The sequence below is a fragment of the Nomascus leucogenys genome, chromosome 11, assembly GCF_006542625.1.
Source record: "Nomascus leucogenys isolate Asia chromosome 11, Asia_NLE_v1, whole genome shotgun sequence".
NCBI classification, from domain to species: Eukaryota; Metazoa; Chordata; class Mammalia; order Primates; family Hylobatidae; genus Nomascus; species Nomascus leucogenys.
The window spans coordinates 36,368,913-36,384,212 of NC_044391.1; the positions used below are offsets into that span (position 1 = coordinate 36,368,913).

Sequence of the window (15,300 nt, forward strand, 5' to 3'; positions counted from 1 at the left end):
AGCAAGACTATAGAACTCAGTGTGGGAAATGCTAATCCAGGCAGCAAGTAATGAATGGGTGGCTAATCAGAGGATGTTGACTATGAGTCTCAGAAAGAAGAAATTAAGACACGTGATTTTTCAGAGCCTTGAGTTTGAGCGATAAGGAGCCTCTAGGTTTTTAACATGGTTTATATCGGTAAACTCTAATATATTTTCAGAGGAAACTGAGGTCGCTAGATGGAGATTGGACTGTACAAACAAGAATGTAGAAAAGCGATGAAGAACTTATCTTTGTAAAAATAGACTAAATTGGATCAAAATCACACGTAGAAGTATTACATTTGAATCAAGAGAAACTCTTATTTCAGGAGCAAAATGAAAAGGAGGCTAAAATTGAGCATGAGGTCATTACTTTTTGCAAACTAACATGGGAGGTTCATAATTTCCTTGTACACTGTCCCCAGTTTTAGAGAGTAATTAAAGACAGGGCTTGGAACCTTCTGAAGGGTACAGTAGGAGGAACTCATAAAGTGGCAGACAAATACCTCTAAAGTACTCTTTCTATTTCTTTACCAATCCTTAAATGTCTCAAGTGCCTTGCTTTGACTTGTCTATAATGATTTTTCATATGTCTTCAAAAAGAAGCAGGAAAGGAAGGAAAAAAACTTAGGAATGGAGGTGGTCATAGCTCAGGGTTGCAGGGAAACACAGGGCAGGCCTGTTTGCGGGCTCAGCATCCTCCACCCCCACCTTCTTTTGGCAGCAGACTTAGACTTTCCTTTGGTAAATGATTACTCTCCCATTCCCATGTCATCCTCCTGCGTTGTTTCTCAGGCTTCCAAGTTTCCAGGCCAATAAAACTTACCTTTCTAGGAATGTGAACCTTGAGCAGTGTTACAAAAGGGCAGAGAATACTTAAATCATTGCAGTGGTGACACTTGGAGGGGACTAGGCTTTAATTTATTTCACGGTGGTCCCTGCCCTGTCTTTGTTTCTCACATGATGAAAATGATTAAATATCTCCTTGTAATGACTTTCTGCTTCAGGGTTATAAAACCAGCTATTGATCTGATTATGTCCATTTACTACACACACACACACACACACACACACACACATCTTTTGTTAAATTTATAATTTTGCTATATTTTTTACATTTTTATTGTCCATGTAATACATGTCTTCATGGCTTTTCCAATGTATATACTATCAATGTATTAATCAATTAATCTACTAATAGAATTTAAATAAGTTTTCATGTTTCCAAATATAGCTTGGTTTTTTTAAGTGTATTCAAATTCTGATTTAATATAAAGTTTATATGAAGACTCTCCTATAAAAAGACACTCTGCTTTCAAAGAAAGGAGACAATCATGTATATCTATATTTATAAGAATCCAGGTACATTGCATATTTTCAGCATAATATGGGCAAATCAGCTCCAACCACTGAACTATCACATTCACAGGTACATATTAATGGAGACTCCAAGTTTATTTTTTAAAATAACATTACTATATATAGTCTGTGTGTATATGTATAATTTGCAAAATAGGAAGATGATTAATACCAGCTTCAAAGCATCATTGCTAATATTAAAGGAAGTAATCTTAGCATCTGACACACAATGAGAAATATGTATGTGTTTCTTGACTTTTCTTTTCCCTACTGTTTTTGTGGTTTCTCCTTCTTCCTTGCTCTAATATACAGTTGGCCCTTGAACAACACAGGTTTAAACTTTGCGGGTCCACTCATATGCAATTTTCTTCTGCCTCTGCTACCCCTGAGACAGCAAAAACAACCATATACTTCCTCCTCCTCTTCTGCCTACTCATTGTGAGGACAACAGGATGATGATCTTTATGATGATCCACTTTCACTTAATGAATAGTAAATATACTTCCTCTTCTTTAAGGATTTTCTTAATAACATTTTCTCTTCTCTAGCTTACTTTGTCGTAAATGCAGTGTGTAATACAACAAACGTGTTATTTGACTGTTTATTAAGGCTACGGCCAACAGTTAAGGTTTTGGGGAGTCAAAAGTTATATGTAAATTTTTTGTTGTGCTGGGGATGGGACCCCCTAACCCATACATTGTTTAAGGGTCAATTGTATATGAATATGTGCATACAAATACACAAGTATTTAAGCAGGTACACATCTGTGTGTGTGCCCATATGCAAAGAGGAATCTAGAAAACTATGGATATTCTGCATGTGGTCTCCTAGTCCTCAGAACACACAAAATACCAAAGTGCTTTAAAAATGTGCATATGTTGCCTACTGATGCTGAAATGGCTCCAAATATAATTTTCAAGGTGGTATCTAAGAGATTAAACAGAATACAGAGCAAGTAAGAAGAGCTGGAGGGTAAACATGTTTAGGCGTTTGAGATGGACTGACAACAGATAAGCACACAATTAGGCACTGAGTTTCCTTCTGAACTAATATAAATAAAGAAAACTTTCAGTTGCATTATTTTTCTTACCTGATAAAATGTATAAACAAATCTGTAGAGAGAAAGACAAACATATTTCTGGAATTTTCTGTAAGGCACATTTGTCTGGGACCACATTTTATCAAGAACCCAAAATCACTATTCAAAATCTAACATTTCTTGTATTATTATTCTTTTCTTTTCTTTTTTTTTTTAGTTTTCTGATTGCTTTTTATTTTAAAAGTAAAGGTGTATTCCAAAGGAAAAATAGTTCGCAGAAGACAGAATTGAAAACATATTGTGAGTTAAAAGTCAATGTATTAGGTTACTAGTGCTGTACTTGCTGAGAAATGTAATGTGTAACTATTTGCTTATATTTATTCCTTTCAAAAAATTATTCTTAATTTCCAGTATAGTATCATAAAAATTAAAAGCATAGGTGTCAGCATTAAACAAATCCTGGCCCTACCATGTAATTAATACCTGCATGACCTTGGTCATGTGATCTAACCTCTTTAATTCTCTATGAAATGAGGTTAATCACAGTGACCACCTAACACATTACTATGAGAATAAAAGGAGGCAAGGCATTTAACTACCAGATTCACACACATTGCTGTCCTATAAAGACCATAAGACTTTCTCTGATTTATTTTTTTCTGTTCTTAAACTGTTTTTTCTATTTATCTTTAATATCATGTTACCTGTGGTGCCTCTGCCTATATTACCCTAAATTAGGCTTTGCATTAGTACTTTGTACATAGTACGTGTCCAAAAAATATCTACTGGCATACATAAAAATGAATTTCTTAATGTATATGTTTTATAAGTTCAAATTTTGATATATAGAATTTACCTCATGCCCAGAGTCCAGTGCATGCCAAGCCTACAATAGATGTTCAGTAAATATTTGTTGAGTGTGGAAAAAAGTAGTGCTTATTGCATTATCAAATAGAAATACCCTTTCTCCGTGAAGTTGAACTAGAGAGTAGACAAAATCCCCTCTCCTGTTGTGATGGCTCCAACTCCATCACTTAGGTGGCATCTTGACCTGGCATTCTAACTCTTGGAAATTGAGCACTCTGACAGGTAGAGCAGAGGCTCAGAGAAGTTGAAAGCATGTTCCCTGCCATTTTTAGAAGTTTAAAACATACTTGAGGAAATAAAGCACAAAGTAAATGAAACTGCTATCATGAAAATATAATACTTTTTTTTTTTTTGAGACGGAGTCTCCTTCTGCCCAGGCTGGAGTGCAGTGGCACTGCAAGTTGTGCCTCCTGGGTTCATGCCATTCTCCTGCCTCAGCCTCCTGAGTAACTGGGATTATAGGTACCCACCACCACTCCCAGCTAATTTTTTTGTATTTTTAGTAGAGACGGGATTTCACTGTGTGAGCCAGGATGGTCTCGATCTCCTGACCTTGTGATCCACCCGCCTCGGCCTCCCAAAGTGCTGGGATTACGGGCGTGAGCCACCGCGCCCAGCCAATACATATTTATAAAATTGGAAAACTGTATTTAATTTGAATGTTGACTTCTTTTTTCTTATGGTTTTACCACTGAACAGGGATGTAAGAACACTGTGTGGTGACTTGGCTTCTGCACCAGGCCAGAGTAAAATTTCCCTTTAGATTGAATTTTCTCTTATACACAGTCTCCACACTAAGCCCCAACCTGCTAAAAAATTATGGTCTTATTTGAATCAAAAATTCAAATGTGCTCATTTCAGTACTGTGTGCCTTACACACACTCAGCAAATATTTAATGAATGGCTTTATATGTAGTTACAAGTTGCCAAAGTCGCTCTGTTCTCACAAGAATACAAATAGGGCATGTGACAGTTTTTTATTCTCAAAGAGGGAATGTACTTTCAGGTAAGACCTTTGTAAGATGACAGATACCTCCAGGGTCTTCAAGCCTTTTTTCTTTTTTATTTCCACAAGTTTTTATTGACAAAATTCAAAATGTAATAATTGAGTACAATTTTTTTGTAATACTATTCTGCAGAGAAGAACAGAATTATTTTTTTCTGGGATAACATTTCACTTAATTGGGCTCAAAGTTAATGTGCCCCATCATCAAAATTGACTGCAAAAATTTTCCTTTAATAACCATATCCAGCTTGAGGTCATACAAAAACAACTGGTGATCCAGTTTTGGCCCACAGGCCACATGTAGTTTGCCAACCTTTGTTCTATTTGTTAAATAGATCCATAAGGCCAAATTGGAAAGAGTATATACTCAGATAATATAATAATTTACGTGCATAAGAATATGTATATTAGCACACGTGAATTTTTATATCAAAACCAACTATAATTTGCTTTGTTTCCTCTTTATTCTTCCTTTATTTATTTTTTGTATTATTATTCTATAAAAACTATTAACATTGATAAACTTTATTTCAGTTTAGGTATGTAGCTTTGGACAGTGAGATGAGATTCCAAGTATTTTATTTTATGAAGACATAGCATGATATTTACTGATTTTTAAAAATTTATTAGACTGTCTCTCTCAAATAGCTTAGGTCTGAAATAAGACTTTGATAGGGGAGAACATAAATGTATTATTGAATTTTCAAAGTGTACAGATCATACCTCTTGTTATGGTAAGGACCATCATTTAAATACTAGATGTGAGGAAAACAGAGTTATATTTTTTCATAAAAATATATGAGGTGAATTACTTATTCTTGCTGAAAACAAAAGCCAACTAACTTCAGTAGGGAAGGGATAGCAGGAATGAATATAAATAGAACTGATTTTGTCATTAAAAATTACCACTTTTCAAGTACTTGCAAAAAAATAAATTACTAAAACAGTAGTGCTCTATGTGATGAAAAAGGATCTTAATCTGAGATTGTGTGGAGTCTGGTCTTACGAACAGCCTTATCCACAAAAGTATTGGATATGTGATTTTTGGATAGAACTATATCATTTTGGGATCCAGTTAATTAAAATTAGCCGAATGAATTGAATAGGAAAGAGATATGTTTTTCAAATATTAATTTACATGAAGATTCTTATCCTGTGGTCCATGGACTTATAGCATAATTAAATGGGTTTCATGCAAAGTCAGTGTTCATTCCAAAAACTGTATGCATAATTTTTAAACATATATAGTTATTTGTGGAGATGGTTTACAGTTTACCTAAAATTCTTGAAATGGCACTCAAACAATTAATGAGGGTGATTTAAATATTGGTGAATGCTACTAAATGTAAAAACCAATTGATTTACTCATTTTGAGAAGCCAGGTAGCAAAAGGAGTCAATTCCTAATCATATAATAAGACTACATAAAATTTTTTAATGATGCTAGATTTCAGATTTGAATATAACGGAAAGACACTGAAAGATTGTGCTAAATAATTTAGATACAGATGAATAAAAGGGATGATTAGAAGCAAAATAGACATAATAAGTTATAATTTCAAAACATTTTAAATCATTACTTTCAACTCAACCTTTAGTAACAGTTAATTTTAGAATTCAGTAAGTAATCATATATTTGGAGCCTCATTCATTTTTGCTGATTGGTTCATAAACCTATCTTTGCAACTGAATGAAAGACTTGTCAATTTAAGTAAATTAAGTAACATAAAATGGCAGATTTATTGTTTGTCCACTCAACCACTATTTTGTTCAATCCCTGCTTGTTAGCAGACCCCAGATTAAAAAATTTTTTTTTTAATTAGGCAAAACAATTTGTTTAATTAAGGTAGCCTCTTTTCCTCATTCCGGATCCTGAATCAGATTTGTCCTAAATGGTAATCTGACTATTGCTAATGACTAATTTACCACTGGAAATGAAGAGAAGGCTTCATCCCTTTTCAAAAGAAAAAGAGGGGCGAGAAAGGCATGCATTATAATTTACTTCTCTTTTAGGCTGGTTTAAAACATGATATATTCAGCAACAGGATACAACTTAATTTAACAGTAATAACATTATTTCCATTCCTCTTCATTTACATTATTACATTATATTTATATTATTAATATTAATCACTTAACCTTATTTTAAAGTTCTTTTATGTTTCTATGTTTTTACAAGTGGATGATTACGGTCATAGTCTCCTTATTTGTGGCTTAATAGTGGGATATATTCTAACAGTGCTGAAGTAATTACAGCTTCAGGCTGTGATTTTGCACCTGGTATCTCTTCCCTCTACCACTCTTTCTCCAGTTTAAAGTGCTCTGGCTTTACTCACTTCTTTCTGTTCCCTGAACTCTCCAAACATGCTTCCCTTTCAGGTTCTTTGACTTTTCCATTTTTGTCTGTCTGGAATTCTCTTTCCCCAGATATTTGCATGACTCAATTCCTTATTTAATTTAGTCCTTAATACAAAGTCAATATTTTTTTCAAAAGTCTTCTCCTTATCCCTTTACCTAAAATACCTTTTGCATTTCACTTGCAATCTTCATATCACGAATTATTTTATTTTCATAGCACTTACTTAATTTGTCTCAAAGCCTGACCTAGCATTATATGTGATTTTTTTCATTTGCTCAATGTCTGTTTTTATCCCTAGAATAAAATCTGTTTGAGTACAGGGATGTAGTCTATTTCATACATACGTAGAATAATTAAATGACCACGTTGTAATTGTTCATTAAATATTAGTTGTATGACTGATTGACTTATTGATAATGATGTGCTTTATTTTCTTTCTTTTTATATTCTACATGGAAAGATGATTTTAAAATGTCATGCTTGCATTCCTTCACTTTAGATATATTTAAACTTGTCTATCTGTTGTGTTATAACATTGTTCTTAGATACAAATATTATACATTACTAAAGTTAATGAAGTCCCAGTTTTATAATGAGAAAAATCATGTTCGTATACATCAATTAATTTCTTTCCTCAATTCTAGTATTATGCACAATATGCCATAAGAAAAAAACCTCTATAATTAAAAGTCATATTGACATAATAAATCAAACGAAGTGTACAATAGATAAAATGATTACTTCTAGACACTTATTGAATAGACACATTTTGTGTTCATGGACCACTCCAGTAGATAAGCTTAAACAGACAATTCTGAGAAGAAATCGTCCTCATTATTTTTATTGTTCTGGAATAATGAATATAAGTATTAAACTTGGGTTTTTAGATGTTTTGATAATCCAGAGATATTTTTTGGCCAGACATTTGTTATAAAGAACTTTGATTTGTAATAACCAGTTTTGAAGTGAAACACACACACACACACACACACACATCTCATGTGTTTCCACAGTAACTACTCAGAAGAGACAAGAGCCAATCATTAAATTTTCAAGAATTTTGTGATGCAGTTGTCTAACACAACTATCATTAAAATTAAATTAACTTATATTTGTTATATTAAAAATAAAATGGAATGAATATTAAAAATCTATTACTTCTGAATTCTTTACTACATTTCACTATTATTAAATCAATTAACTCCTTACCTGGCCCCCACAACTCGTTATTTTCTTTTAAGGTTTCATCTGTTTTCTCTAGCAGTGGATCACTCTTAACTCACTACCCTACGAGGCTATTTCTCACCCTCTTGAAAAGTGTATTCATTATAGTCCAATTTGTTAACACAGCGGAGTTTTCTGCAAGCTGATACAATGAATTAGAGCTCATCATGATGCTATTGTTACAATAATATTTCATTCTATTACCTAATAAATTAATTAGTGTTGTTTTGCTTATCCCAATACCTTATATACAGAATTACACTTAGCTGTCGTAATTCTACATGCTAGTGGCAAAAATGTTCTGCAGCTGGAAGAACTGAGAACTGCAGAGACTAACCAGCTCACTTTTGATCATAAAATTAGTAAACGATAGATCCAGGAATACGAATTTATTTTGTATCATTTAACACCAATAGCAAGTAATAGAATTGTCAGTATTGAAATTACCTAATGAAATAGGAATTTGTGATATTTGTGAAGAGAACAGAAGGCAGTAACAGCTGATGACAAAGGATTTTGAAATCTAGAGTAACTAAACATTGTTCTTTTGGAATTATTTTTGAAAATGAGAAGTTCATAATCACATTTGCCTTTAGAATAAAAAATTTTTAAAGAATTTGTCTATGAACTTTCTTGAGAAGTAAATCACATAATTTCTCTCCTGTAATACATAAATCACTATTACTTATTAATTTTTCTGGAAATTTTATCCCAGTGACTCCTAATGGATGGTGATTTCTCCCCTCCTTGACCAGGTTATTTGGCATTTCTGGAGACAATTTTGATCATGACTGTGCATGTGAGGAAGTTGCTACTCATAGGGACATCTCAAAGGTAGAGGCCAGAGATCTGCTAACTAGCCTACAATGTACAGGACAGACCCCCACAATCAATAGATATGCTATCAAAAATATCAATAATGCTAAAATTGATGGAAAAAAACTGAATTAAATCTGCATTTTATTTGGTTTGTATATACCATAAGTATATCATAAGGTAATATTAGAAGCATAAATCTTAGAATCAGAATAATTTTGTCAGGTGATAATCATACCATAATCATATGATTATCACCTGAAAATAATCTAGTAGAAAAATAACAAGCGTTGAAGTAGATATGTAACAGAATGATTTATATGTGTTCTCTAAAGGACATATACATGTGCTTATAACAGCATATTCATAATAACATAAGAGTGGGAATAACCTAAATATTCACATCAGAAGAATGGAAAAATCAATTGCGGTATAATTCACATAATGGATACTACACACCAAAAATGTAATCAGCTACAACTACAAGCACTGACAGGGATAAGTCTTCACAGGCATAATGCTGAGAAAGATATAATAATGTATATATTATATAATTGTGTTTACATGAAACATAAAAGCAGGCAAAATTCATCTATAGAGTTAGAAGGTGGAGGTGTGTTTGTCTTTGGAGAGGCGGTAGTAACCAGAAGGAAGTAGGCACATTTGTCCTGTTCTAGTTCATGAACGTGGTTCTGGTTACATGGGTGCGTTTCATTTGTAAAATTGTATTGCTCTGTACACTTACAATTTGCCCACTTTCTTTATTTTATGTTATAAATTAAACATGTACTTACAATGTTAAAAACTGATCTGGTTACAAATAAACATACATAATCAGATCTTTTATAAATATCCATTATTGTTAGCAACTGTAGTAATTGTTCTCCTATACATTCACACACAGGCACACGCAGAAGTACAAGACCACACATATCAGAAGCAACTAAATCAGAACACATGCCACTAAACAGAGGCAACTAACAGATGTTATTAAAAATATTCTATTAATAGAAATACAACTTTTTAAAATGAAGATAAATGAAAAAACAAAGTAGAATCAAACATCAATATTCCAGCTATTTATGTTTATTTATTGTACTTTTGTTATTATTTAGAATTAGTAAAATTCCTATTCTTTGATTACTTATCAATATCATATGTAATATATTTCCATTAGGTAAATTAACAAATTTTATTTATAGTAGACAAGTCACAACTTTTTCCTGAAGTTTTCTACATCTGTAATCTAAAAGAAAAATCTTGAATTTCAAGGGGAGAATATTTCATTACTAATATTACTGAGACGTTGCGTAAATATTTTCCTATCAGATGTATCAAAATGAATATATATTAAACATCTAATGTATTATTTTGACATTAATAGATAAAATATTGTTAATATATGGGTATTCTTGAGATCTCTTTCATTTTGATTTGTTGAAAATCTATATACTGTTTAGTATTAAGTGTTTCTTGCTAAGTTTTCCATAATTTTCCCAGTTGATTTTGTAGTTTTATTCCATATAGGTTCTACAGCATTTGTGCTTTTGGTTTTTCATAATCTGCTTAACATTTCCAGTAGAATTTAATCTTGACTTTTGACAGAGTTTTAAGGAAAAAAAGAAATCATAGACCAAGGCTTGCAGAGAAAATGAATGGACCCTCCATTTCCTTAAGTATATCTATCCAAGCCAAACTCCCATTTGTTTTTACACTGTCTTCTTAATATATTTCTTTGCATCGTGATCATGGCACTATTTTATTCAAACTGAATCCCCTCATCCAACATATATACACACAGCATATAGAATAAAATAAAATCTACAATAAGATATTTAATCCTACCTTTTAAGATAACATAGTTCAATAACAGCATCCTTGTCCCCACTTACAAACTACACACATACACACAGATATCAGGCCCTCATGTTTCCAAATGTCTTGCACCACAAAGGAATCTGTCATTATATGAGTGGGAAACAAAGAAGTTTTCAAACGGAATGTGACTTGTACCAAATATCCTAGCCATTGAAGAATAGAAACTGGAAAGCCTCTTGAGTCTTCTGAAAGTGTAGTTCTAAGCTCATTTCTCAATATTATTTACCACTGTATCTGTACTATTTAGTAAGATTCCTCTAACATTTGAATCAAGTTCTTCAATCTATTTTTATATTATACTTGGCATTGTATAATCCAACAAATCATCAAACTCACATTTATTACCTGATATAAATAATTTTAAAACACTTCAAAATGAAATAGTTTATTTATAACAATTAGGAAATAAGTTATACTCTAAGAACATATTTTAAGAAGTGTTGTATTTTTAAAAAGATTAATTAGCATTAATAATTAATTCGCATTAATAATTAATTAAAATAGAGAGTTTGTTTTACTTAAGAGAAGAATTAAAAAGGGAGAAAATCAAAAAAAGAAATCAATATTTATTGTATATGATATCAAGGACATTTACTAGGAAAGCAAAATTCTAATTTTTGAGATGATTCACCTTCTTATTTTACTAAGTATCTTTATAATGTTTCAGTTTGTTATGTTTAAACCTAAAAAGTATAAGGTCTGTTTAGGTATCTGAGAGCCTAGCAACAAGAAGATTGTTTTAAGCCATTTGTTACTTTGCTTGTAAAACAAACTTCTTTATATAGAAATGGAAAAACAAAACTGTTCTGTTAAGGATCTTTTAATTTATGTTTCTGGCATTCCACTTGTTTCTGGTTGAATTATTGTCGACATGTAAACTTTTACTTTAAAAGATTTATTCTTCAACCCTTAATTTTTTGAAACATATATAGAAATTATACATATCTTTAACTGAAGCATTTATGTTAAAATAAAGAGTCATAAAAGAGTCAATTTAATGTAATTATATGGTCGTACAATAGGATATATTAAAGATACTCATAGGAGAAAAATGTTCTTCCTCATATAGACATATGAAGAGCTTTAAAAACAAACCTGAAAGTTTGTATGTGTGTCTCTGTGTGTAAGTATCTGAATTTATATCATATATGTGTTAACATGTCTGTTCAAATAGAAGTTGGGGAAAGAGTTGCATTAGATGAGTGGTATATACTCAGTTCCCCAGAACCTTTTTGGTCCAAGCATGTTATTCTTTCTCAGAGCAACACGTTCCATAATTCCAACATACCCGTTATCATTCATCTACTACTTTCATTGCAGAACTTCTCCCCTTACTTATTCTTATTCTTTCCAATTAATTGACTTCCATACCAAACCAAAATATTGTGATGATTGGAAGGAAAAATATAAACAATCCCTCCCTTCAGGGAACGGATTTCAGACATTCGCTCAACCAACACACCTGAAGCAACACTTTACATGGTTGCTCAGAGAGAATGGTTACATTTTCACAAATTTGAAGTTAATATATTGGCAATTTTATTTTCCTTATCTGAAGGGGACCGTATCAACAAAAGCAAATAATTTTTATGGCACACTGAGAATGAAATTCAGGAGCAAGAATGTTACAAAGCATCTGAAATAGAATAGCAAATCTTACCAGATTTCTTTTCCTTATCTATACTAAGGGATAATTTATTTTAACTTTATTTATTATAAAAATGTTTAACAACTCCTAGCCCTTGTCTTTGCACTGAATTTTCCTTGTAAAATTTCAGATTTAGAAGTATGACATTTAAATCATATTTTGTCAGACACAACTAAGCCTCTGCATGAACTACAACGTACAATAAGTGTCATGCACTACTGGTTTCATTAGAATGTTAAGGAAATTTCTGAAGCTTAAAACAACAGCAACAAATTTAGCAGTGATACACGGCAAGAAAAATATAAAACATAAAATGGTCCACCATAAGATATAAGCAATCAGAGATCTGTATACTAAAAAACAGATCTTCCAGGAATGTGAAGAAGTTGAAGCTAAATCTTTCACATTAATCTAAAGACCATGAAAAAGATCAAACTTGTCAGTAGCATCTCTGGTCATCATCAGAAACAGACTAAAATTCTGTCAGGAAGTAGAGATTTCCAATCTACTACCAATTTAAGATTGTGGTATTCTCTATTACATTTAGTAAAATATGAGCTACAATAAAAATTACTACTAAGAATAAGAACAAAAACATTAACAACGTAATAAGTTAATATCAGACTTCTCAACAGCAAAAATAGAATCTAGAAGATAGGGGGGTAATATCTTCAATAAAGAGAGAACAAACTCCTTAAAAAGAGAGAGAAAAATAAAGAAATAGAAAGAAATATGCCAAAAGATTTGCATTTAAAAAATCAAAAAACAAGAAACAACTAAATGATATATTGCAAGATATAATAAAGTGAACCCAGATGAGAGATTTAAGATACAAAAAGGAATAATGAAGAAACAAAATACGAATTGAGAAAAGACATTTGCAACTCATATGAGCAACACAGAATTTATATTCAGTATACAAAGTGAAATTTTGTAAGCCAAACAATATTTTTTAAAAATATGAAAAAACAGGTATTTTACAAAAGAAACATTAATAAAAAAATCAATATAGAAATATTCAATCTCATTTATAATAGGGAAATGCAAATTAAGTAAGCAATAAGATGCTAGTTTACACTCATTGCTTAAGCAAATATCAGTATCACATGTTGGAGATGACTTATAGCAAAGGGTTGTATTGTAGCATATGATTGTATTAAATTGGTACGAGTATTTTGGAAAACCACTTCTAATTGTATTTTTAATAAGTTTTATCTTAGAGATGCTTTAACAGAAAAATTACACACATCATACAGAAAATTGTAAACATAATATAGAAACATTATAGTCAAAAAATAAAGAGGAAAAAGAGGAGAAATATTAACACATGCTCAGAGAAATGTGGTATCTCACTAAGGAAATCAATATATGCATAACAGAAGTAATAAGAGTGGAGGAGATTTAGAAGCAATAAAATATTCAAAGTAATAATACCTGAACACTTACCAAATTTGATGAAAAACATTGATCTACAAATTTAAGAGGTACAACAAACTCCAAATAGTATAAATACAAAGAGATCAACACAGGCATACTATAGTAAAAATGATAGACTGGATTAAGAAAATGTGGCACATATACACCATGGAATACTATGCAGCCATAAAAAAGGATGAATTCATGTCCTTCGTAGGGACATGGATGAAGCTGGAAACCATCATTCTCAGCAAACTATCGCAAGGAAAGAAAACCAAATACTGCATGTTCTCACTCATAGGTGGGAATTGAACAATGAGAACACTTGGACACAAGAAGGGAAACATCACACACTGGGGCCTGTTGTGGGGTGGGGGGAGTGGGGAGGGATAGCATTAGGAGATATACCTAATGTAAACGACGAGTTAATGGGTGCAGCACACCAACATGGCACATGTATACATATGTATCAAACCTGCATATTGTGCACATGTACCCTAGAACTTAAAAGTATAATAATAAAAAAACAAGAAAAAAAATGTTGGAAAGACCAAGACAAAGAGAAAATCCAACATGCTGGGATTGCAGAAGAACTTGAAAGCAGTTAGAAAAACATGACTCATCTCTTACAAGGAAACCCCAATAAAATGCAGCTAATACAATGTCTAAAGTGATATTTATAGCTGTAAACTCCTATGTTAAAAAGAAGTAATAGCTCAAATTAATAACCTAAATTTTCAGCTTAGTCACCAGAAAAAAGAAGAGAAAAATTAAAGCTTCACCAATCAGAAGAAAGAAAATTATAAAGATTAGAGCAGAAATTGATGAAATGGAGAACAGAAAAGCTGTAGAGAAAATTAATAAATCCATAAACCTTTTTATTTATAATGATCAGGTATTGACAAAATTTTAGTTGGATTGATCAAGAAAAAAGGAAAAAGTCACAAATTACTAAAATCAAGAATTAAGTAGAAAATCCAAATAGACCTACAATAAGGAAAAAGGTTAAATCAAGTACAGAAAATTACTTACCAAGAAAAGTCCAGGCATACATTGCTTCACTGGTGGGTTCTACCAAACATTAACGAATAAATATTAATTCTTTCCGAAAAATAGAAGAGAAATAAACACTCTCTAACTCATTCAATTAAGACAGGATTGCATTGATAACAAAACTAGACAAAGATATCACAAGAAAAAATATTATAGCCCAATATATTTTGTGAATATCAATACAAATATCCTCAACTAGATACTAGCAAATCAAATCCAGTAAAACAGAAAGTTGATTATACCCCATGCTCAAGTGGGATCTGTTCCATGTATGTAAGCTTGGTTTACATCCAAACATCATTTAATATAATATATCATATTAATAGAATAAAAACAGAAACTATATGATCATGTCAATAGACACAGTAAAAACATTAGACAAAATTCGTGATTAGTGGAAAAATCACTAAAACTAGGAACAGAAGGTAACTTCCTCAGTCTGATAAAGGGCATCTATAAAAATTCCACAGCTAACATCCCGCTTAATAGTGGTAAGACTAAATTTTTCCTGAGAACAACACAAGGGTGGCTGCTGTTGCCACTTCTACTCCACAGAAAATCCTTCACAGAAATGTTTCCGGCAGCTTTGTTCATAATTGCCAAAACTTAGCAGCA

At 31.8% G+C, this 15,300-nt stretch overlaps 1 protein-coding gene across 1 annotated transcript in view; it reads right to left on the minus strand.

Moving 5' to 3' along the window:
* DGKB (diacylglycerol kinase beta) overlaps positions 1–14,719 on the minus strand; it is a 799,601-nt gene extending 784,882 nt beyond the window's left edge. Inside the window, exon 1 of the mRNA XM_030822166.1 lies at positions 14,665–14,719. The gene's annotated coding sequence lies outside the window, so the exon portion shown is untranslated. The remainder of the gene's footprint in view (positions 1–14,664) is intronic.
* Between the last annotated feature and the right edge of the window lie 581 nt (positions 14,720–15,300).